Below are 24,823 nucleotides of genomic sequence, written 5' to 3' on the forward strand. Positions count from 1 at the left end.
GCTGGAGGTACAGGGAATCCAGGTTGGATGATACCTTTAGGACCAAGGGTGTGAGGGACGATGCTGGGAGAGTGGAGGGTGAGTGGGTTGGAAAGGGAGAACTGATTACAAGGATCCACATGTGACCTCTTCCCTGGGAGAGGGACAGCAGAGAAGGGGGGAAGGGAGACTCCAGATAGGGCAAGATATGACAAAATAACGAGGTATAAATTACCAAGGACACATGAGGGAGGGGGGAAAGGGGAGGGAGGGGGAAAAAAAAAAGAGGACCTGATGCAAGGGGCTTAAGTGGAGAGCAAATGCCTTGAGAATGATTGGGGCAGGGAATGTATGGATGTGCTTTATACAATTGATGTATGTATATGTATGGATGATGATAAGAGTTGTATGAGTCCCTAATAAAATGTAAAAAAAGAAAAGAGGAGAAAAAAATGATTAGGGCAAAGACTGTACAGATGTGCTTTATACAATTGATGTATGTATATGTATGAACTGTGATAAGAATCGTATGAGCCCCTAATAAATTGTTAAAATTATAATAAAAAAGAGAGAAAAAAAAGAACAATTCTTCTTTTGAAAAAGAACAGCCAGAATTTCCCTTACTTTTAAGGATGAGCAAGGTGAGACCAATCTCTCGACATGGGCATCATGCTTGGAAAAGTAGAGGGGAATAGAGAAAGAGGAAGGCCCTGGACCAGAGGGCTTGTCACCGTGGCTGCAACAATGGGCTCCACTTAAGAACAGTGTGAGGGAACAGTGTGAGGACGATGCAGCCTGCACAGGTTTGCGTATGCTCACCACGGCTGATCGACAGCGTGACAACAGCGAGAAGAACCTTCTGGAGATGTTGCGTCATAGCTAAAACTTTCCCAAATTTTGATGGAAGACATTGATTTAAGAAGCTCAAGCAACTCCATGTAGAATCAACTTAAAATGCTGCAACTCATGATCTGTTATATTCTAACTATCAAAAGACAAAGAATCTTAAAACATCCAGGGAGAAGTGATTTATAATATAAAAGAGAGAGATGACTCATTATATAAAAGGGATCCTCAATAAGATTAATAAATGATTTTTCATAAAAATAGAATGCCATTAAGTAATAATAAGATATATTGGAAGGGTTGTAAAGGAAAAGAAATAAGTAAACAAAAATAAACTCGTTTAACCAAAAACTATGTACAACAAAGCTGAAAAAATTAAAATGTTGCACAGTAACCAAAACTGGAGGAAAGTCACCACTATCAACTCCCTACAACAAGTTATAAATGACCTGTTTCTAGGTGGAAATGTAGGACTAGAACAAATGTAAGAAAGTTATCATATGAAAGTTAACACAAAATTGACCAATGGCATAAATGTAAGAATTAAACTAATAAAATTCTTAGGGGAAAAAATAAGTCTCCATGAATATTTATTTGGAAATGGATTGTTCGATGACACTGAAAATAGAAACAGATTTTAAGAAATCACAAATCAATTAAACTATGTACTTAAGAATTAAAAGCTTTGTTTTAAATCAAAGAACATTATAAAGAGAGTGAAAATACAATCTACACGTTGGAAGAACTATTTGTAAAATCATATACACAGATTATACAACTCAACAAGCAGTTAACCCAATTTAAAAGGAGGAGAAGGAGAAAGAGAGCTTTCTCCTTAGAAGCAACACAAATGGACAAGAGCACCTTAAAATGCAATACCACTGATCTCTAAGGAAATATAGATCAAAACCATAAAAAGGCATATACTTCAAATAATCCAAGGCCTGCTCATGATAATGTTGTAATTTATCAATAAATAGTCAACAGTGGAATGTCATACTTTCCTTTAGATTTTTAAACAAAAGAGAATATCATGTTTCCCTTCTTTATGAATTCATGAAAAAGACTAGGTTTCCCAGATTCTTCCACTTATTATCATCTATGTAGGATACTATCCTATATATATGTATTTCATGGTCACTACCCTCCTATGCTTATTTCCAGGATGGGCCAGGAGTCAGATGCCATTGCTCAGGTGCCATCCAGCCGATCTGACCCGTAGCAACCGTGTGCACAGCAGAACGGGTCACTGCTCGGCCCGGGGCAGCTTCACGTGCACACCAGGACCACCAAACCACAGAGAAGAACGCACACTCATTAACACAAAATGGACTTGGTGGAATTATTTTTCATTCTAAAATTCTCTACAAAAAAAAATAGTTGTTTTTCTTAGAAATATTTTTCTTTAATTAAATGCCTCAAAATATTAAAAGCATTTTCTGACTTATGTGTCACAAGTGACACAGTCAGAGAAACTCACTGTTCTTAATAAGACAAACTATACATCACGTAAAAAGACAGGGCGAGCTCCAAGGATATGTATTTTATTTTACATTATTAAGGAAACATTTTATTATTTAAATATATTTCTTCAATTACCAAAATTCTCTTTAGCTACCAAACCAAACCAAACTCGTTGGGTGAGCTCAGGCAGGGGGTTACAGCAATATCTATTTGGAATCTTATTACTTTGCGTGTTTTGCTTAGCTAAGGTGGAACTGTAGAAACAGCAGTGAGAAAAAAGAAAGAATCTGTTTAATATGAAGCTAGTTCAATGTACACAATTATATAGAACTGTGATTTATTTGAGATAGCTGAAGAAAAATCATGTGTAATATATAGGTTGTAGGGGCAGTGCATTTTTTACTGTGGCTTTGCAAGCCAAAGTCTCTGTATTCGCCACAAAAAGATCTTTCCCTGCCTTGTCCTGCATAAAACAGTCGGGAAAGACGCTGATAGGATTCAGGTGTGAGTAATTGTTAACAGACTTCATTGCAAGGCCTTCCTGCTGGATATCAAATGAACCTTTGAGCAGCTGGAGAGGGGATCTTGCTATCAGCAAGCGCCAGGTGGGAAGAGCTTGCAGACAGTGAGCTGCCTGCACCAGGGACCTTCAGGATCCAGGAGACACCTATGCGATCAGAGGAGCAGCAGCAGAAGCAGTGGCCAGAATATAAGACAGTGTGGGACTTCCCAGTCCACAGAGCAAATAAAGCTGAGGGCTTTGGGGCACGCGGCTGCTTGTGGAGTGGGGTGGCCGGGGGACTTAATTTTAAGAAACTGTATGCTCTGCCCATGAAGCTTGAGCTGAATGCCTTAGGGTGGAGGCTTGTAGTGTGGTGGCATGTTTGTTGGGTCCTTCTGAAGAGGCCCAAGTGAGTTTCATAACATGTCTTGGTGGACAACTGTATCTTGAGCAGTTCTCCCCTGCACTGGAACCTATTAACTTCCTTAATAAACCTTTTAATCATGAAGGCTGTCTTTGAATTTTGGGTGGCCATGGTAATGAATTATAAAACCTAGACTCGCAGAAACGTAGGTAAAGCACTGACATTCTGTTACATTATCAAAAATGCTGTTCATTGCAATTATGACTAAAGGAAGGAAGGCAATTGGAACTCCACATATCTATAACCAGACAGAGCCTAAACCGGACTGAACTCGCAACTCTTCACTACAAATCCGATTACGAAGCGTGAGAGAGTGAAGTGGAATCTGGCGTCACTGTTGGCTTGCTCAAAGGCCTCTGGCATCCTCTGAATCTTTCAGAGCCCTCACAGGAATCCTGCCATTTCCAAACGTTATTGCAAATAGGGAAGCTTTCCAAAAAAAAACCCCAGGGCCAGGTCACATCTCATACTAATTAGATCACACTGCCTTTGGGTGGAAGTCAGACATTTGTATTTTTTAAGTATCCCAGGTGATTAAAAAGGTACAGCAAAACATGGGGACCATAGAGTTAATCACCTGTGTTATAGGTAGAGTAACAGATATTTCACAGGACTAGTTCACAGATTAGATGCGATTACTGTGTGCACATAATAAACCATGTATATAAGACAGTTAATATAGGTGAGTGAATGGTCACTCTTGCTAATTATTATTCTTTTAATGTTATGAAATAAGGGTTCTTGGCATAAAGACCCTTGCAGGTGAGATTAATATCTACTTTGATGAGCTTCCGATTCACAGTCGAAATGTATGCTGTCAGTTTAGCCAGATTTATATATATATTCACTTCTTATTAAATAAATTTGAGTAGGGTATCTACAACCATCTACTGTAACATATTAGTTAATTTTAAAATATATATACCTAAGAACCATTATTAATCATGAGCAGCAACTGAAACATTTTTCAGATTGTCTGTCACTTGGCATCTCCTTAATGCCATTAGTCATCATCTGATTCTGTCACCAAAGCATTCAAATTGTCACATCAAACTCTTTGCCTAGGGGAAATATAAACCATAGCTTCTTGGAATGTAGTGGAAACTAAACGATTCTCCAAAGTGTATTGTCATGCTCCCTGGAAATAAAAATAACTAATTAAATCATCCAGTTTTAAAATAGGTCTGTGTCTGGCAGGCACTTTTCTTCATTGTGATTAAAAAAAAAAGGAATTTCCTATGGTAAAGTGTCGTATGAACACTTTCATAAACCAGATCATAATCTTGAAAGGGACCTTTATAATCAAGTTCCCTCCCCCCCTCAATTGAATATCTGAGTAATTCTAGCTTTAGGATAGATTCGGATGAAGCCTCGGTTGCTGAAATTTAGTTGCAGTAATCAAAGAAATCTCATTTCCTCAAGTCTATAACTGAGAGTAAAGTAAGAAACCATTTCCGTCCAAATTGAATAATAGCTGGCTCTCATATCTGCAGCATTTTCACTCCTGATTTAATCATGACTTATATTTCCAATCAATGCTATCAGACGGTTAATATTCAATGGTTTAAAATTTCAAGGAAAGTAAGGTGATGTACTGGGGGAAAAATCCTGCAATGACGCTTGATACCCAATCAAGTCTAATTATGCTCTGAATTAGAGAACCCCCAAAACCATGCATGGATATGATTTCTCGGGGAGTATCATATAAAGAAAATAAATTGAAGAGATTATTTTGGAAGCACCCAAGTATATGGCAAATTCAGGAAATATACACCTTTGCAAAATGTGTTTTCAAAGGCATCTGAAAAGCACTTTGAATACTACAGAGGAAATTCTAATTTATCGGTTGTAGGGGCCTCTGGTGGCACAGTGGGTAAAGTGCTGGCTACTAACTGTGAGGTCTTCAGGTTAAACCACCGTCGCTCTGAAAGATGAAGATAAAGCAGTCCACTCTCTAAAGATTTACCACCGTGGAGACTCTGTGGAGGAGTCCTGTCCTCCGGGCTCGCCGTGAGTAAAAGTGGACTTGAAGGGAGTGGGCTTGTATACGTAGAAGAGGGTGTCTGACAATGGTGCAGCAATCCACCCAGCAGCCAATATACTTGACATCTTCTGGAGAGTTGAAGGCCTAGCTCCTCTTTCATTTGCTGTAAGCCATCGTACCAGGTACTGCCTAAAGATTATCTGATCTGTTTGAAGCATGAAGGTAAGAAGTTTGAGAAAACACTTCTTCAAATATCTTATTTTTATAATGATTATTAATACAATAGGTGGAGTTTAGGGTTCAATTTTTACTCTCTAGGTAACCTAATGTGGTAGTTACACATTTTCATGACAACTTAATAAAAGAAGGAAGGGGTGGAGTTCAGCCTATCAATGAGGTCACACCCTGAAAATGTCTCCTTGTGGGTGTGGCCTAATCATGAGGATTCTGGGAGCTCCCGCTCTTTCTCCATGGAGGCAGGGCACGCTCTCTCTGCTTCATGTTTCTGTTGACAAGACACATGGAGCCTTGCTGATGGCAGCCAGAACCCTGGAGCTGGAGGAGTCATGTGGGGTTCCATGGCAGCACTGAGACGCTTCCACTGCCACTGGACCCACAAGTCTTTCCACCAACCGCCTGTGATCTTTCTGCATTCTGCATCATTGCATGTACTGCATGCACCTAAAGAGGAAATTTATGGACTAATACCAGACATATGGGATAATATCAGACTTACAGACTTGATCTGGACTGGGCTGGGAAGTTTTCTCAATATACAATTGCTTTTTGATATAAAGCTATCTCTTACCCATACATGAGTATCTCCAGATTTGTTTCTCTAGTCAACCCAGTCTAACACACCTAGCTATCACTGCAAAATACTGTTTTTAATAACAAAGCATAGGAATTCTTGGCATTTCTATGAATTTTGTTCTTGGATGGATCCAAATGTTAATCTGAAATAGGGAAATGTTTCTTTTACTAACTCTATGTAATTAGCATAAGAAAACATAGATAATTGAATGGCAAGGAGGGCATAGAAAGTTTGATGGCATTTGATCAAGTGTAATGTAGCCCAGAGGAAATACAGAGAGTCGACTGAAGGTAGAACATGATAGTGGGGCAGGAGGAAAGTAAAAGGAAATAGAGGAAAGAACTAGGAGGCAAAAGACATTTATAGAGGTGTACATATAAGCATGCACATATATTCATTATATTACTATATAACGATAGGGATATAGGCCAATGTGCATATATTTACCTGTTACATTTTAAGGAAGCAGACAGACATCGGACTTCTACTCAAGTACTTCCTTGATGCAAGAACACTTTATTCTAATAACTTGGCATTCTGTGATGTTCACCTTCTTGACAATATCACTGAAGACAAAATGGGTGCATAAGCAAATGGAGTAAAGAAAGCTGATGGTGCCTGGCTGTCAAAAAATATAGCATCTGGGGTCTTAAAGACTTGAAGGTAAACAAGTGGCCATCTAGCTCAGAAGCACACCAGCCTGTGTGATCATGAGGTGTCGAAGGGATCAGGTATCAGTCATCAAAGAACAAAAATCATATCATTGTGAATGAGAGGGAGTGTAGATTGGGGACACAAAATCCATCTGTAGGCAACTGGACATCCCCTTACAGAAGGGTCGCGGGGAGGAGATGAGCCAGTCAGGGTGCAGTGTAGTAATGATGAAACATACAACTTTCCTCTAGCCTTAAATGCTTCCTCTTCCTCCCCCACCCCCACCATCATGATCCCAACTCTACCTTTAAAATATGGCTAGACCAGAGGATGTACACTGGTACAGATAGGAAATGGAAATACAAGGAATCTAGGACAGATGATTCCTTCGGAACCAGTGGTGAGAGTGGCGATACTGGGAGAGTGGAGGGAAGGTGGGGTATGAAGGGGGAACTGATCACAAGGTGGGGGTGAGGGGAGGGAGGGGAGAAATAAGGCGCTGATACCAAGGGCTCAAGCAGAAAGCAAATGTTTTGAGAATGATGAGGGCAACAAATGCACAAATGTGCTTGACACATGGATGGATGTATGGATTGTGATAAGAGTTGTATGAGCCCCCAATAAAATGAGATTTTTTTTAAATTAGCAGAAATTTCTCAACATCTGGCCCTTTATCATAAAGGAATATTACAGAGGTGCTCCTTCAAATATACCATGGAAGTCTTTGATAGTCATGAGATAAATGCAATAAAGAATGTGTTACAAAAATATAGAAGAGATGGCCTGTAAATGAGCAATGAGAATGATTAACAATTATCTTTTAAGCCTCTTTTTAGTAGAAGATTGCTACTGAGTGAGGTTATGTACAATCCATACAAATGGATGACAAAATCATTAGCAATAAATATACTCTAATTGTTTTGGATTGGATTGGGCTAGGATTCACTAAATAGTCATACAATGAAATTTAGTAGAGAAGTGGAGCTACTTCAGTCCTCATACTCTGGGAGTATATGTTTTCAGCTACACTAGAGAGTCTGGATCAAACCCCTCCAATGAGAGGCCCTGAAATGTTTATGGAAAAAATGAATTAAATGGTAATGGGATTTATCTAGAAATTTTGAGGCCCCTTCATACTTTCACATTTCATTGACGTTACCTCTAAAATGTCTAACCCAACCAATTGCGGTCAAGGCAATTCCAACTGCGGGCTATCTGTGTGTTCTGGAGTAAAACATGTTCCACAGAGCTTCCTTGGCTATAATATTTATGGAGGAGGATCACCAGGTCTTTGTTCTGCAGTACAAGTTGATGAAATTGGGCTGCCAATCTGTAGACGATGTTGAGGATACACCTTGAGCACCAACTGAAGAGCTGCTGTCCATCTGTGCTGTTGCTAAAGGGTGCACTTAAAATACCGATTGAGATGCTTCTGTCTGGAAAACAGAAGTCCATTTTGGAAAATGTGAAAGTTTTTATATACTCAATAATACAAACTCACATTTTGAGATTGACCTATAAATTAATGCTATTAGCTATATTGGCTATGTGAGATGATGTACGATCTTGTGGCTAATTTCACGGCTTAAGTGAGTCTTAAATGTGCCCTTTCATTTCCAATTTAGCCTGTACTGCCCTAGCTCAGGAGGTCATTGCCTCCACTTCTGCTGTGTACCTGAGATGTCGTCTTTCTCACCGAGCCTCCTCACTGGATTAAAGCTAAACTCAGAAATCTAACTATCTGACATTCCTGATGGTATTTTTTAATGAGCTTCCATTAATCAAAAAATAAATAAAATAAAAGCATCTTGGCTGCTTATAGCATGTCCAAATGGCAAATGCAGACTAAAGCTCACTTCAAGGCACTGTACACAGCATTTCTGCAGTTCATGCCTCTACCATTTCCTTCCCTGTCACACATATTTTTTTTCCGGCAAGCTGAATTAATTATGCCAATTTTGGACTCTGAAACAACTTCAAGTATATTTCTATCATAGATAGCACTTGGCATTTAAATGCACTTTTATTTATGAATCTGTCTTCTTCATGAGATTATAAATTCTTTCAGGGCAGGGGTTATGTCTGGGTCCTGTCTGGCAGACTGTTGTATTCCCTGTATCTGCCACAGTGCCTGGTAGTGATCGATGTTCAAAAACATGTTTGATTAATTCCACTGAGGCTCAATATTAACAGAAAGTATTCCTCTCTAGATTGGTTCCCTACCTTGCAGTGCAAACACTCCTGGCATCTTACTTACTCTTTCCCCAGGCATGCTTCACCAGCCTATCTATTTTAATACCTTTCTCCCAGTGATGAAGAGAAGTACTGTTTATGAGATCCAATTCCCTCCAGGTGAACATTCCATCCCTCTTCTCTGCTCCACTTCCCAATATACGGATCTTTTCCTTTCCTCCCTCACAGGCAGATATTCCTGAACAGTAAAATGGAAGCCCGCACATGTTTACTGAAGAGGTAAATATGTCAGACATCCCTGCCTCATAATAGCCCCATGAATGCTACCATGGTTCTCAACTTTAAACGAAAATGTTGAGGTCCAATAAAGTTAAGTAACTCCACCCAAGTAGTGAGGGTAAGGTTTGGACCCAAGGACTTTTGTTGCCATGTGCCATCCATTCCATGACTCAGGATCTACAAGGCCACAATAAATACGCTATAGGATATGCTGGGCAGATTCCATTTGCTGCATACACCTTAAAGGTAATGGAGAAGGTATGAAAAATGATAAGCAGAACACTTAGCCATCATGTCAATAAATATGTAGAGTAACATCAGGACTCAATTTTTATTGCTTGTCACTGCTGCTTTGCCATAACTTGTGTATTACAAGTCTACTACACTGTTCCTCACTTCACATTTAACAAATACTTGTTGGGCCTTATTCTCTGTGCCAGGCAAAGGTACAGATTTCCCTATCATCTATGATTAAATGTGACTCGACCACTTGAGACTGCTTATGCAAAACTGAAATTAGCATAATTGTATCACTTAATAACTCAGACCAAGCCAAACCATTGCCATTAATTGGATTCAAATGCAAAATGCTGTAGGACAGAGCCGAACTGCCTCTTAGGGTTCCCAAGGCTGCAGCATCAATGGGAGCCAACAGCCACATTGTTCCCCTGCCAAGTGCGGGTCGGTTCCAACTGCCAGCCTTTCTGTGAGCAGCTGAGCCCATAGCTCCTGCAAGACCAGTGTGACCAGATACTGACCACTGAAGGCCTATCAAAAAGTACTAGGCCACTCCCTACCTCAAGGACTTCTACTGGTTTATTTTTCCTCTCTCTTGCTATTTATTTTCTCTCTATAATATGAGAGGTGTTTTCATATTTTCTCTGGTAAGAAATTCAGTTGTGAGAAAGGGTATTCTATGTTTAACAAATAGCCTCAGGACAAACTGTAGAGACTTGGGTCGCAGCTTTAGCATTCAAACAAGAGATGAACAACTAAATATCATGACAACATTCTGATGTCAGGCAAAGAAAAAGATAAAAGTTTATGCATGTTGAACATACTCAACTGTCTCAAAATCTGGATCATTACTCTCTCAGGAACTTTGTGTCCCAACCCAAGGTTGTTTTCTCATTGCTTCTTGTTTCCCCTTCCGACAGGAATTCTTAGAATAAATAGGCAAACCCAAATGGAAATATTCATGTACACAGCCACTTATATTTCCTCAGTCTACTTCTCTTTCTATCAGATATATATTTTAAGACATTATCTGTGCCGACAGGATTGAAATGTGAACATGAATAAAATCCAGTGGTGATTTGCTTCTCACATCTTACAATCATTTTATTTATTATTTTTACCTCTTGCAATTCTACCAGTGTCTTTCCTTCCAATCACTTTAAAATGAAGGTTTAGCTAGAAACCATGAATCAAAAACATGGTTCATTAATGATATGACTTATTAACTGGAATGTGATTTTTGCAGTTCTTAATCCCTATAAAGTACTCTCTGGTTAAATTAGAAAGCTAAAAAACAAAACAAATCATTTCAGCTGTAATTAATCCAGCCTTATGAACAATTCATTTGGCTAGTCATCTCCTAATATTGAAAACAAACCAAAAGCAACAACAAACAACTGTATGCACTGTTATAATTTGAGGATTGAAGGAGTGTTGGCCAGAATATTAAAGCACACATCATTTTTATTTATATATCATTAGGTGGTATAAAAACCAATACTATGAAATTTTAATAGTTTTATTTTGTAAATCAGTTGCATTTTAGAAAAAGGAAATCATTGGTTTGTTCATTATAGTTAGATAAGTGAAAATCTCCTTCCAGTTTTGATATTAATCAAAGGAAATGAAGACAGTTCTGATTAATTAGACAGCTCATTAGGCAACTCTTATGAAATTCAAAGAGATTTTGGTTAGCAACTCAGCATCCCAGATTTGTCAAATACCAAATCCATCCACGCAGCTATTTTAAGTTGCACAGAGATGAGGATGGGGAAAAATTGAAGAAATACTGTCTAGTCTTGAGAAACTTTAATTCCAAGAAAAGGTTGCTTGATTCAACACTGTAGAAAGAATGAAGCACCAACAGCATCAACAACAGTTGCCGCTTGATTCTATCTTGTGGTACCCCCAATATGTCAGACTGGAACTGGACTCCTAAAGGTTTTCAAGACTAGGATCCTCCCGAAGTAGATCAGTAGACTTTTCTTTGGAGCTTCTTCTAGGTGGGTTTGAATGGCCAATATTAATGGGAGCTTAACTGTTTGGACCACCCAAGAATGCCAATCCACAATAAGTAAGTATTATATACGAACCTCATCTCAAGTGAAAGAAAAAACAAACACAAAATCAAAACAAAACTTACAACCATATATTAATTTTTCATTTTCCCATTATTCTCTTTTATATATACATATTTATATATATAGTATTTCTTAAATGTTATGTAAGAAGATATTGTGGGTCAATCGAAATGAATAGAAGTGTTAACTGTTTTTAAAGCAGATGATTTGAGATGATTCTGATGTTTGCTAATTGGCACAGAGATACTCAGTAGAAATGATTTGATGGGCCATGATACTGTAGAAAAAGGATGTCTAGACTATGTTCTGATTAAAGGCGGGTGTTTTATGTGGTGGGTGAAATGCTATTTGGTGACCTTATTGGAATAGAATACTTGGGAATGCATCTCCCATTGGATAAAGGAACCTGTGATGGGGCAGGCTGGATGCTCCAGATGTATCCTCACATCAGCAATGGTAAAGTATTCACACTCATCATTAAAATATAAGGGAACAGTAAAATTAACACAGCATTTGCTTCAGTATCAGGCAAAAATTTATTCTCTAGACTTAAAACCACTACTTGTAAGGCTTAGTTTAGATGGAAATAGCTATAGGAAGCACAGTTTGCTTGTTAGTGCTTTTGTTTTGTTTACTTCTTAAAAACAATTATTATCTTAATGTTTATCGTCTTGTTATTTAAATGACTTCACTGAGACTAAGATTCCACTGATTATAAAGTATACCACTATTTTATATAGCACTCATATATCAATACAAGGGCCCTCGTGGCTGTGTTGAGTAAGCATTGCACTGCTAACCTCAAAGTTGGTGGTTCAAATCCACCAGCTGCTCTGTGGATGAAAGATAGGGGCATCTGCTCCCACGTAGATCTGCAGGCTATAGAGAGACCCTGAACATACCAATGTTTCTAAGAAGCAGCTGAATTCCTGGTTGTTACCATGTTGAAATAAAAAAGTCAAATAAGGAGATATATGTACGTTTCAGTTTATTTTTGTTTTATGAATGATTATTTCTAAATATTGAGTTATCATTCCTGTATTATTATTACCAAATGCATGATCTGCATCTAAAGAAATTCTGCAATTGTAAATGTTAAATCAGAACAATTGTTTGTTCTTCTAAGTTCTAGGAGGAGTCCTGATGGCACAATGCTTTATACATTGAGCCACTGACTGCAAGGTCAGCAGTTCAAAACCACCAACTACTCTGAGGAATTAACCCCACTGAAGTGAGTGAGCGAGTGAAGCCCTATTAGAAATAAGACACCTCAGGGCTTGCTTAGCCCTGGCCTGAGAAAATGAAATGACTCTTCTCCCCACCTTTTTTACTGGCTTACTCATCTTACTGGAGAGTATTTTATATATTACTTTGGAAGATTTTCAGGCTAACAATGCCGCTGCCCAGAGGACATAAAAAATAGTTTTCCTCTTTATGATTAGACCACAGCTCACAAGGGCATAGTTAATAGCTCGGTGGGAACTTCTGTCATGTTCTACATAACCAAAGGACTTACCTAAGCTGCATGATAAAACCCACCTGACTATTCAAAAGGTTAAATGTATATTAAGAAACCCCTGATATTTTCCTTTGCTAGGAAAAAAATAGAGACACACTGAATTAATTCTTTTTCCTTCTCAGGTATGCCTAGAAACTAAGTGGCAAGAGTTTTTTGTGTGTTATCAGTAACCTTTTCTTTTCAGTAACCGTATCCATTGGACGACTTGCTATTTATTAAAAGAAACCATCTTAAGTGAGTACATTGTTTTAGGAATCTTCTTAGATCCCATAATTCATCACTTATAATTCATTTACATGGTATAGTAGATATAAACTATTACAGTTAGAAACTTTGTTAAAACTTAACCTTTCAAAAAACCTCTTCTCAACAATTGTGTATTAAGTAGATATGCTACCTCGTCACCCTTCTGGATAATGAACGGGCTATCTATCTTATGTAAGACATATTCATAGAACACAACCTTTGTGTGTAAATACAAGAGTTTCTTGGGGACAGAGGTCTCCAAAATTGGCTGCTCACAGAAACCAATGCAGAAGCAAGAGAACATTTCAGGGAAAAAAGCATTCAGAAGAAAAATAGGGATTTGTAAATCACAACATACTAGAGTACGTGCACTCTATGCAGGAGGAATATTAGAAGTATTTCCTTAAAGATAATACTTATGTTCTTTGTCAGTGGTTTGTTTTTGTTGTTTTGTTGTCTGGTTGTATACTGTTGCTTTGTTTTCCTCTGTCTAGTTTTCGTGCATGTTAGTGACTCCACAGGTCTGTCTAAATAGGACAGGCTGGATGAACTATCTGGAGGAAAAACAACAGGACCGACAGTTTTGGGGGGACTTGGGGTGGGGGGGTGGGGGGGGGTAAGGAAGTGGTGTTAACAAACCCAGGGACAAGGGAAAAACATGGGACCCCAAATGGTAGAGAAGTGGGAGTGGCAGGCCTGGTGGGAAATGATCAAGGGTAAGGTTGCTTAGAGAAGAGGTATACTCTAGCCAGGTGGCGATGAAGCATGGTAGTAGGGCAGGAGGAAAGTCAAGGGAGATGGAGGAAAGAGCTAGGAGTCAAAGGGCATTCATGGAGGTCTAGACAAAGACATGTACATGCAAATATATATAGGAGGATGGGGAAATAGATCTATGTGTCTATATTTATAGGTCAAGTATTAAGGTGGCGGAAGGACCTTGGGCCTCTACTCAAACACTCCCTCAATGCATGAATACCTTCTTTTATTAAATTGGAACTCTATGATGCTCACTCTCCCGACACAACGGCTGGAGCCAAAGTGTGTGAACAAGTAAATGTGGTGAAGAAAGCTGATGGTGCCCGGCTATCAAAAGAGATAGTGACTGGGGTCTTAAAGGCTTGAAGATAAACAAGCGGCCATCTAGCTCAGAAGCAACAAAGTCCACATGGAAGAACACACCAACCTGAGTGAGCGAGTGGTCCCAAAGGGATCAGTTACCAGGCAGCAAAGAACAAAAAATCATATCATTGACTGCACACCTCCATGATAGGATCGCTGAAGACAAATGGGTGCATAAGCAAATGTGGTGAAGAAAGCTGATGGTGCCCGGCTATCAAAAGAGATAGTGTCTGGGGTCTTAAAGGCTTGAAGGTGAACAAGCGGCCATCTAGCTCAGAAGCAAATAAGCCCACATGGAAGAAGCACGCCGGCCAGTGCGATCACGAGGTGCCCAAGGGACCAGGTATAAGGCATCATGCAAAAAAAAAAGAGATATAAGTGTGTGTATGTATGTGTATATATGTGTATATGTATATATGTATGTATATATATGTATATATATATCATATTAAATGAAGGGGGAAGTGCAGAGTGGAGACCCAACGCCCAAGTGTCGACCAATGGAGATCCCCTCATAGAGGGGTTTAGGAGAGGAGATGGGTTAATTAGGGTGTGAGGTAGTATCGGTGAAGAACACAGCTTTCCCCCGGATCCTGTATGCTTCCTCCCCCCAACTACCATGATCCGAATTCTACCTTGCAGGGCTGGATAGGACAGAGGCTGTACACTGGTGCATATGAGGGTTGGAGGTACAGGGAATCCAGGGTGGATGATACCTTCAGGACCAAGGGTGTGAGGGACGATGCTGGGAGAGTGGAGGGTGAGTGGGTTGGAAAGGGGGAACTGATTACAAGGATCCACATGTGACCTCTTCCCTGGGAGAGGGACAGCAGAGAAGGGGGGAAGGGAGACTCCGGATAGGGCAAGATATGACAAAACAATGATGTATAAATTACCAAGGGCATATGAGGGAGGGGGGAATGGGGAGGGAGGAGGGGGAAAAAAAGAGGACCTGATGCAAGGGGCTTATGTGGAGAGCAAATGCCTTGAGAATGATTGGGGCAGGGAATGTATGGATGTGCTTTATACAATTGATGTATGTATATGTATGCATTGTGGTAAGAGTTGTATGAGTCCCTAATAAAATGTAAAAGAAGAAAAGAGAAAAAAATGATTAGGGCAAAGACTGTACAGATGTGCTTTATACAATTGATGTATGTATATATATGAACTGTGAAAAGAATTGTATGAGCCCCAATAAATTGTTAAAATTTTAAAAAAAATAAAAGAAAAGAAAAGAAAAAAAAAGATAATACTTATGGGATAAACCCTATGGGAAAGAGAGCTCTAGCTTTCCTCTGTGGAGCAGGGGTTTTCAACCTCTGGTCCTGCAGGCACAAGTCCAACGCATAGCCCAAAATGCCACCAGTGAAATCTGCTTTGGCAAACCCTCGGTAAGCTGGTGAAATGCAGAGCACTGGTCTCATGCGTATTCAGTCCAGCTATGTTTGGATGGACGCCTCCCTCAGGTCAGACACTGGTTTCAGGGTAAACATTGAACCACGAATCCAGAACCCAAGGAGCACAGGATGCTGACGGGAATTCCGTTTTGTGGTTACAAAGGAGGAAGCTCAGGTAAAGAGCATAACCAAGGTGCTCACATCCACACTGCTAGTGTCAGGATCACTAGCAAGACGGAAACCACATCCACACTGCTAGTGTCAGGATCACTAGCAAGACTGAAACCACATCCACACTGCTATTGTCAGGATCACTAGCAAGACGGAAACCACATCCACACTGCTATTGTCAGGATCACTAGCAAGACGGAAACTACACCATCCTGCTCGCTGTCTTCAGGGAAGATCATACAGTCTTGGTCTGTATTTACACTCTAGGGGCAGGTTAAGTAGGTCCAGCAGCCGTGGGTAAAGGCATTTCTGAGACAGAGAATCACTTCTTGATAGCCATATTAATGCTGGTGACACTGACAATGAAAAGATCAATGCTATTTATCTTTGGTATGCATAATGTAATACTGTTTGTAGATTAACTACTTATTCAATAAATTTGCTTAAGCAAATATTAGTGTTTAATTATCCTCTGAATATATACCAGACAATAGGCAGTAATCAAGTCAAAATTCTGATAAATGCTACAGATAATATTTACTAAAACAATTCTAAGTTAATTGTACTTACATTTTATAATCTAATTTACAAATGATCTTTTTTATAAATCACAGTTGTATTAAAAGCTTAGCTAAATTCCTCACATATTTCCATCTACCAATAAAAGCTGAGTGAGTGAACTAAAACTGAATTTGTTTAATCTGAACCCTATTAACTCTCCCAAAGCATATCCAAGCTCTTCTAGTCTTCCCCATTCTCATCAATTTTTTTTTCAACTAAGGCTTTTATTTTCAGGTGGACAGGTCAAAGGAAATCGAACTTTTGTTTCATGTAAAACCCAAACCCTCCACAAAATAAGAATCATAGCCTTAAAAGGCCATGAGGGAAACCAAAATCTGTCACTAGGAGCCTGTCTGGAGGGTTCACATAAGATTGTAAAAGGCACACAGAGTGCAGATTTCTCAAGAGAAACACTTAAAGAAGAAACACTTAAGTTTTTCCAGGCTCAAGTGATTTGGTGGAGGTGTCACAGTGCTAGGAGTAGGGTGATAGGACAGTGGTCGCTGCCTAAGGCCTTGGAACGGATCTTGCTGTCACATAGCGCAGGTAACAGAGTGAGACAACCAAAAATAATCAAGACGCCAGCCAACATTCTTGGATCGAGCATTCATCATGTAGGTCCAAAAAGTGTAAGCATAGGCCACATCTGGGTAGAGGTGGCGGAAGCTGTCTGCCAGCGGCACAGCCTGCAGCAATTCCCCAAAGCCTTGGCGCTCTTGTGGCGTAAAGCCAGCATTTTTTTGGTTGCCTTTTGGGTTGCGCAGGTCAATCTCTTCGTGGGCCGCGTTGAGGTCCCCACAGAGCACAAGGGGCTTGCGGGCAGCCAAGTCCTTCAGGAATTTGCGGAAGGCTTCATCCCAGCGCTGCCGGTACTCCAGTCGCACCAGACCCCTGCCTGCATTAGGCACATAGGCTGTTACCAGCACAAACTCGTCACATTCCGCTACGATCACCCGGCCTTCCTGATCGTGCTCCTCTTCGCCTATGCCGAAGGAGACTTTGAGCGGGCACTGGCGAGAGCATAGACCCACGCCGCTGTACCCTTCTTTGTCCGAAGGAGCTGACCAGTACTGATGAGATAGTCCCGGCAGGTCTTGCCGTTCAGCTGGTGGTTTTTTCTCTGAACACTTGGTTTCTTGGAGGCACAGGATAGCTGGAGCTTCTTCTTTCACCCAATCTAAACCTTTTTTCTTAATCCAGGCTCGAAGACCATCCACATTCCACGAGCAGATCTGAAGTGTGGCAGATTTGCCACTGGGAGATGTTTTCTGATCCGGAGGGTCGGAGTAAAGGGCTGGGCCCTCTCCCGCTGCCTCTTTCTCATTTTTCTTTGCTCCCGCCTTACTCTTCTTGGCCTCTGGCTTGGTCTTGGGTTCCTCTGGGTCTTCGACCACAGCTTCTTTTTTTCCACACTTTGGCATCCCTGCAATGAATGCCTTTCAGCACCTGTTCCACGTTGCCTACCGAAGCAAGATTTTTACTGTGCCACCCCAGGCACAAAGAATGGAGCACCCATTCTCATCAATTTTGATGATGACATTCTCAGGATAATCCAGAATTTTATTCGACTACTTCCCTGTCTCCTCTGTTACTAAGCAGAGTCTACCAATTCATCTATTATTCCCATAATGTCCACCACACAAACTTTTAAAATTGTCTGATCCAATGACACTCTTTCTAGCCTTCTATGTTTTCTAGTCACTTGTCTCTGCACCTCTACTTAACATTGTTTCCTTAATTTCTCCTCTTTTCTGCCGAACTAACATGTATTCTGGTTTCAAGGTCTGGCCAAATAACACCTTTTCAGTAGAGCGATGATGACTTTCCTTCCAAAATCTTTCCAGGGCGCCACTGCTCTACCCAGCACTCCTGAGACCTCACTCGGTGCCCGTGCTCACGAGAGGAAGCATTTTTTGGCATATGGACATTCATCACGTTTCTCAAGTAGGAAGCCTTTAAAGTTAACCATGTCAGCTACATCGTGTCTTGTCTCCCAAGCAAAGGAACTTTCTTGGCCAGAGCTCCCCTGAAACGTGGGTGCCATATTTTCCTACCACATGATTTTGTACTTTGGTCAAGGTTGATTGCCCAAGGCATATACTTCTCCAAAGACAGTCAATATTTCTCTATAAAAATGCTATAAGATAAAGTAAGCCATTACCGTTTCTTTCTCTGCCTTTCCCCACTCCACCCCCATCTCTCTGCTGCTCTGTGTGTGTGCATTTCCTGAGTAACAGAACACCAGGAGACCAAAGATAAATTGAGACCAAAGGAAGATGCTGCCACGAGTGCAGTCATAATTGAATCTGTAGGTAAAGCAGAGAAGTGGTTTATGATGGAAAGAAAACGCTATAAAAGTACGAGGAATCAGAATAATAGAGATAGAGAATAGTCTAGACACATAGAGATGCAAAAATTCTGTGAGAGACAGCATACTATAAAAACAGAAATAACGGGGAAATGAGAAAGCAACAAGGAAACCCTAGCAGTCTACCAATTCATGTAATTGCTAGCTCTGTTTTATATAAATCATCTTGAAAGCAACCCTCTTAAAATTAAAGTAGATTTGAAAAAATCTGCATTTCTTGGAATAAGGAAACCCTATTGGCACAGGGAGGAAACTCCAGTACCTTAAGAACTGGGCTGCTCACTGCAAGGCCAGTAGTTCATAGCCACTAGCTTCTCCCTGGGCAACTGTGAGGCTGTCTGCTCTTGGAAGCAGACAATCGGCTTGGCTGTAGATTGGTGGTGAGTGAGTTAAATACTGAACTGCTAATTAAAAGGTCAGCAGTTTGAACCCGTACTTTACTTTGTGAGACAAAGGTGAGGCAGCCAGATTGCTCAAACATTTATAGTATCAGAAACCCCGTGAGGTCTTCTGCTCTGACCAATGGGATCACGATGGGTAAGACTCTTGAATGCTGTGCAGTGGGGTTCTTGTAGTAGTAATAACAATAATAATAGAATTCAGTATAATCCTGAAACTGTCTTAATATGAGTGACCATATCTTTTAAAATTTCATATTTATCTTAGCACCCAACCAAGTCATAACAACATTGCAAACAAGTTTAAGATTTAGGTTACCCCTCAGATCCTACCCTTCATTCCAATCTGACACAGAGAGCCAGAGGTTCATGTATAATTATATTCATTAAAGGAAAAGATCAAAATATGTTAGAATTATGTGAGTTGAGGACTACAAAGAGACTGTCATAAGAAGAGTCCCTTAATCATAAATAGAATTCAAAAATAGAATTAATTATGTGTTCAGTGACAGTAATTTGACGTGCTGAAACTGATATGAACACAAACTTTTGGGGAGGGGAAATCATCAAATTAAAAGACTGACATTCTCTCGCCTGCCACCATGCTCTCACCACAGTAAATCATTATCTCTATTACCGAGTGTATGACATATGACTCTATGAATTTGGACAAACAGTGATTTTTGTTGAATGTGCCGGTAGCAAACTTGTAAGGAAACTGTGTGCTAGGTCTACGGCACTGAAAACCCAAATACCTAAACCGAGTCTGACTCTTTCATCGGTGGTCAGCTCGTTGGTTCCAGGGAAATTGTAGGGTTTGGTAACGACTCCTCTTCAAGCAGCTGGCCCAGGAATGACTCTTGTTTACCACCTCTTCCGTCCTTGTAAGTCTGGATCACTGCCCATACAGAATGCATCACCTGTCCACGGGGTGGCAACCTTTCAAATGATAATGGCTAGTGATGAGAAAGAATCAGTTCCATAAAAAACGTATCCCTGAAACTAACATGACAAAATTGTGTCACAGTAGAATCCCTTTCTGCTGTCTTACTTACATGGAGTTAGAGAACACAAGCTCAACAAGTCAGGTGTGGCCAGTGTAAATAAGTCTCTGGTAGTTTTATTCCCCAAAAGTCTCAGCCATACAGGCTGGTTTGACCACAAGGTGCAGAAGGGACCAGTTATCAGACATCAAAGAACTAAAAATCATATCAATTGGTGCCCACCTCCCTGATATGATCAAGGAAGACAAACATGTGCATAAGCAAATCTGGTGAAGAAAGCTGATGATGCCCAGCTATCAAGAGATATAGCATCTGGGATCTTAAAGGCTCAAAGATAAACCAATGGCCATCTAGCTCAGAAGCAAACAGAGCCCACGTGTAAAAAACACACCAGCCTGTGTAACCATGAGTTGTCGAAGGGATCAGGTATCAAGCATCAAGGAACAAAAAATCATATCATGGAAAATGTGGGTGAGTGCAGAGTGGAGACTCAAAGCCCAATGGTAGCCAACAGGACACCCCTTACTGAAGGGTTGTGGGGAGTAGATTAACCAGGCAGGGTGCAGGGTAGCAATGATGAAACATGTAACTTTCCTCCAGTTCTTAAATACTTCCTCCACTGCATTGTCATGATCCCAATTCTACCTTACAAATCTGGCTAGACCAGAGGATGCACATAGGTACAGATAGCAACTGGAAACACAGGGAATCCAGGACAGATGACTCCTTCAGGACCAGTGGTGAGAGTGGCGATGCCTAGAGGGTAGAGAGAATGTGGGGTAGAAAGGGGGAACTGATTACAAGAATCTACATATAGTCTCCTCCCTGGGGGAGGGACAGCAGAAAAGAAGGCAGGGGGAGACATCAGACAATGTAACATATGACAAAGTAATAACAATTTATGAATGATGAAGTGTTCATGAGGTAGGGGGGAGTGGGGGAGGGGAGGGAGGGGGAAATGAGCAGCAGATATTAAGAGCTCAAGTAGAAGGCAAATGTTTTGAGAATGATGCTGGCAACAAATGTACATATGTTCTTGACACAATGAATGGATGTATGGATTGTGATAAGAACTGTATGAGCTCCCAATAAAATGATTTAGAAAAAAAGTCTCAGCCATGACTCACAGAGAGAAAATGTGCTTTTGAAACCAATACAGTGTATGAACTCAGGGCTCTGAGTTTCTGGTCCTTTCTGTACATCGGATGAACCCAAGGAATTAATTTCAAATAATGCCTTTTAATGTACAGAGAGTAAAATGCACATACATACAAAGAAACGATTAAAATATGTAAATGTGTGATGTAGCACCTTGCGTGCTTATCTTCTGTCTGCTACTACACTAAGTAACAAAACCCAGTAGCTGTGCGGGGACAGGGACAAAGCACTGGTGGGTGTAAACGACAGACTGAGCTATTTGCTAGCAGTAGAATGGACATGGACATTGGTTTCTATGAGGGGGAAGTAATATACACTGCTAGTACTATGATGAGGAACACTGGTGGAATAGTGGTTATGCTTTGGCCCACCACTCACATGGTCAGCAGTTCAAAACCACTAACTCCTTGGGAGAAAGACTGGGCTTTCTACTCCCATAAACAGTTACAGTCTGGGAAACCCATAGGAAGTCATTACAAGATAGCATTGACTTGATGGCAGGGAGTTTGGTTTTGATTTTAGTACTATGATAGACTGTTTCTGATGATCCCATTTGATCAAATTTGAAATTTCAAGATACCATTAATAATTTTTTTCTCATTAAAAGACACAATCTTCCTGCTCGAGGGTCCTATGCGCCACATTAAATATCTCTGAACTAAGCACTTACGAGGCAAGCCTGACTGTCCTCACATGAACCTGGGCTAGCACTTCACACTCACTGACACTTGTGCGTTCCAATTCACTGCCTGTAGGACAAGGCAGACTGAACTGGTGAGTTCCCCACGGTTACCTCTTCACTTGGGTAGGAATCCTCATCGTTCTCCCTGGGAGGAGCTGGTGGTATTAAATGCTCATCTTGTAGTTAGCAGCCCACTCCCCCAGGGGGCTCGCTCGGAGAGTGCTTATGTTCTGCTAAACTGAAAAACCTCAGCAATAGGAGAATCCAGGGAAAATTCGAATGAAAAGGAAATAGCATGAGTAAGCGTCTGCCAGGAAGAGATGAGGTGAAGTTCTCCTACCAACTAGTCATTTGGGATGTTCTAAAAATTGTGTTTCTACACCCATCTACCAGAGAAAGTACAAAGTGAATGTTATTTTGAACACACCACCACAGATAGCTCAGAATTTCGCTGAACTACACACTGTAGTTTCCATTTCTTCGTGTTCTGTCACTAGATAATAGTGCTGAGTATTTATAGGTTCCCTTACACAACGCTAGTTCTATCCATTTTCTTGCCATAATAGTTTATTTTCTGTCCCTGCTCCTGCTCTCCTTGAGTTTCGCATTTACTGACTGCTCTGGCCCCTTCTTTTTATAGGACCTAGATTCCTCAAGTTCAATTTATTTTTAAGTTGGACACTTTATGTGTCCATTCCTGTTAGAGCTAAAAAAATGTATTATTGACCAGGTAAAGCTATGAAAGTAACCATTACTAAATCTTTTTGTAGATCTCTAGTCATCTTAATGGTTCTTTAAGGTTTAAGATATGCTGAGAGTACAGCGCACCATGCCTGAGAGTAGTGGCTTAAGATTTCCATTCCTGACTCCTCCCCTGCTTAATGTGAAAGGGGTGAAGTCTGGCATTCTCTCCCACCTCCCATTCGGACTATATAGGGGCCTTAAATAGTTCAGGTCTTCAAATAATAATAATAAAGTATTACTTAATCAGTTTCTAATCTGGAAAAGCTATTTCCCTTGTTGCCCATGATGGTTCTGATCCTATTTCCACGCCTGTTCATTTGCTGTCACTGTCCATCACCTCCCAATGAACCGCCATTACGTGGATTCCTACACATAACTCAGACTGACTTCACTGCTGCCGAGTTCACTCTGACGATTGAGTTCTATTCAAAGCAATGCCATTGGGAAGTGTAGAACTGTTCCTGTGGCTTTCAAGACTGTATGGGAGTAGAAAGCCTCATCTATCTCCCAATAACTGGCTGGTGGTTTTGAACTGCTGACTTTTCAGTTAAGAACCCCAATTCTGACTCATCTCAGAAACCTCCCTGCCATGGAGTATATTCTGACTTATCAGCAGGAGTGACAGCAACCCAGAAGGACAGAGTAGAGCTGCCTGTGGGATCTCCAAGACTGTGAATTGTCACTGGAGTAGAAAGCCTCATCATTCTCTCTTGGAGCAGCTGCTGTTTTCAAACTGCCGACCTTCTGGTTAGTAGCCCAACGTGCAACCCATTGTGCCACCAGGCCTCCTAATTCTGACTCAAAGTGGCTCTATTTAGGATTTCTAATTTAAAAAATCATTTTATTGGGGGCACTTAGAGCTCTTATAATTTTTATGAATCTTGAAGGGAGCAAATAGCTTTAACTTTCTTCTGTGGGGAGGCTAGTGTATTTAAACTAACAACTTTGCAGTCGGCATTTGAAAGCTTACCTAGCAGAGCCACTGGGCTCCTGCATCTTTCCCTTACTAAGTGAGTTTCTACTGATCCTCACTCATGGTGACTGTAGGTGTGTCAGGGTAGAATTGTTTGCCACAGGATTATCCACGGTGGATGTTTGGAAGTAAATTAGAAGTCGTTTGTTCTGAGGTGACAGAAGAATTGAACCAGCAACCTGTCAGTTAATAACTCAGCATGCACCTGCCTTAAGTTTTCTCTTCATAATCATTGCATATTATTCTCACCCTGGGACATATAATCACACCATTTCACTGTTTCCACTCATCTCTAACTCTAACTCTGTTACTGATACTTCCTTCAACTATCATCTGTAGTTTACTAACTAGCTATACCTGTTTTCTGAAAAAAAAAAATCAAACCAGTTGCCATTGGATTGATACGTTTTGAGTTGATCCAACTCAGTGTGACATCAAAGGTGCAAATCGTAGCTGGAATCCATAGTGTTCAAGTCTATGGAATTTCTGAAGAAACTAGTGAGGTCTTTATTCCATAGCAATCTAAGGGAGTTTAAGTGACCCGTCTCAGCTATTAGTTGAACACAACAGATGGCCCCACTCAGTGATTTCTAATGGCCATTGTTAGTTGCTGTCAAGTTGACTTCAAATCAGTGGGACCCTAAATAAAAGAGTCAAGTTATCCTGTGAAATGTTCAGAAGCAGATGACAAGATCGCTCATCCGGAGGAGAGGCAGTGGTTGGGTTCCAACTCCCAACCTTTAGTTTCGCAGCCCAGAATTTTAACCTTTGTGTCGCTAGGCATCCTTACTTCATCACTTGCAGCTCCCAATTGCATACAGAAGTCAATACGCCTATGCAGAAATGCAGTGTGGAGTGCCCTTTTCCTTCAGTTGAAAAATTTGGTTATGAATATAGAACTCACATGATATATTGGCCCTCAGATTTGGTGCTACTGTCAATTATGCTGAAGACCACACCTAGGCCCTTAACAGTTGTTCTTAGCATACCCCAGCTACAACCGTGGCTACATTGCAATTGTTT

At 40.5% G+C, this 24,823-nt stretch overlaps 1 protein-coding gene and 1 pseudogene across 1 annotated transcript in view; both read right to left on the bottom strand.

Moving 5' to 3' along the window:
• The window catches only part of EDIL3 (EGF like repeats and discoidin domains 3), a 401,517-nt gene that overhangs the window by 220,227 nt on the left and 156,467 nt on the right, over positions 1-24,823 (bottom strand). The gene's annotated exons all lie outside the window — the stretch shown is intronic.
• Positions 17,007-17,969, bottom strand: LOC142439133 (DNA repair nuclease/redox regulator APEX1 pseudogene; annotated as a pseudogene).

Source organism: Tenrec ecaudatus, chromosome 2 (assembly GCF_050624435.1).
Source record: "Tenrec ecaudatus isolate mTenEca1 chromosome 2, mTenEca1.hap1, whole genome shotgun sequence".
Taxonomy (NCBI): domain Eukaryota; kingdom Metazoa; phylum Chordata; class Mammalia; order Afrosoricida; family Tenrecidae; genus Tenrec; species Tenrec ecaudatus.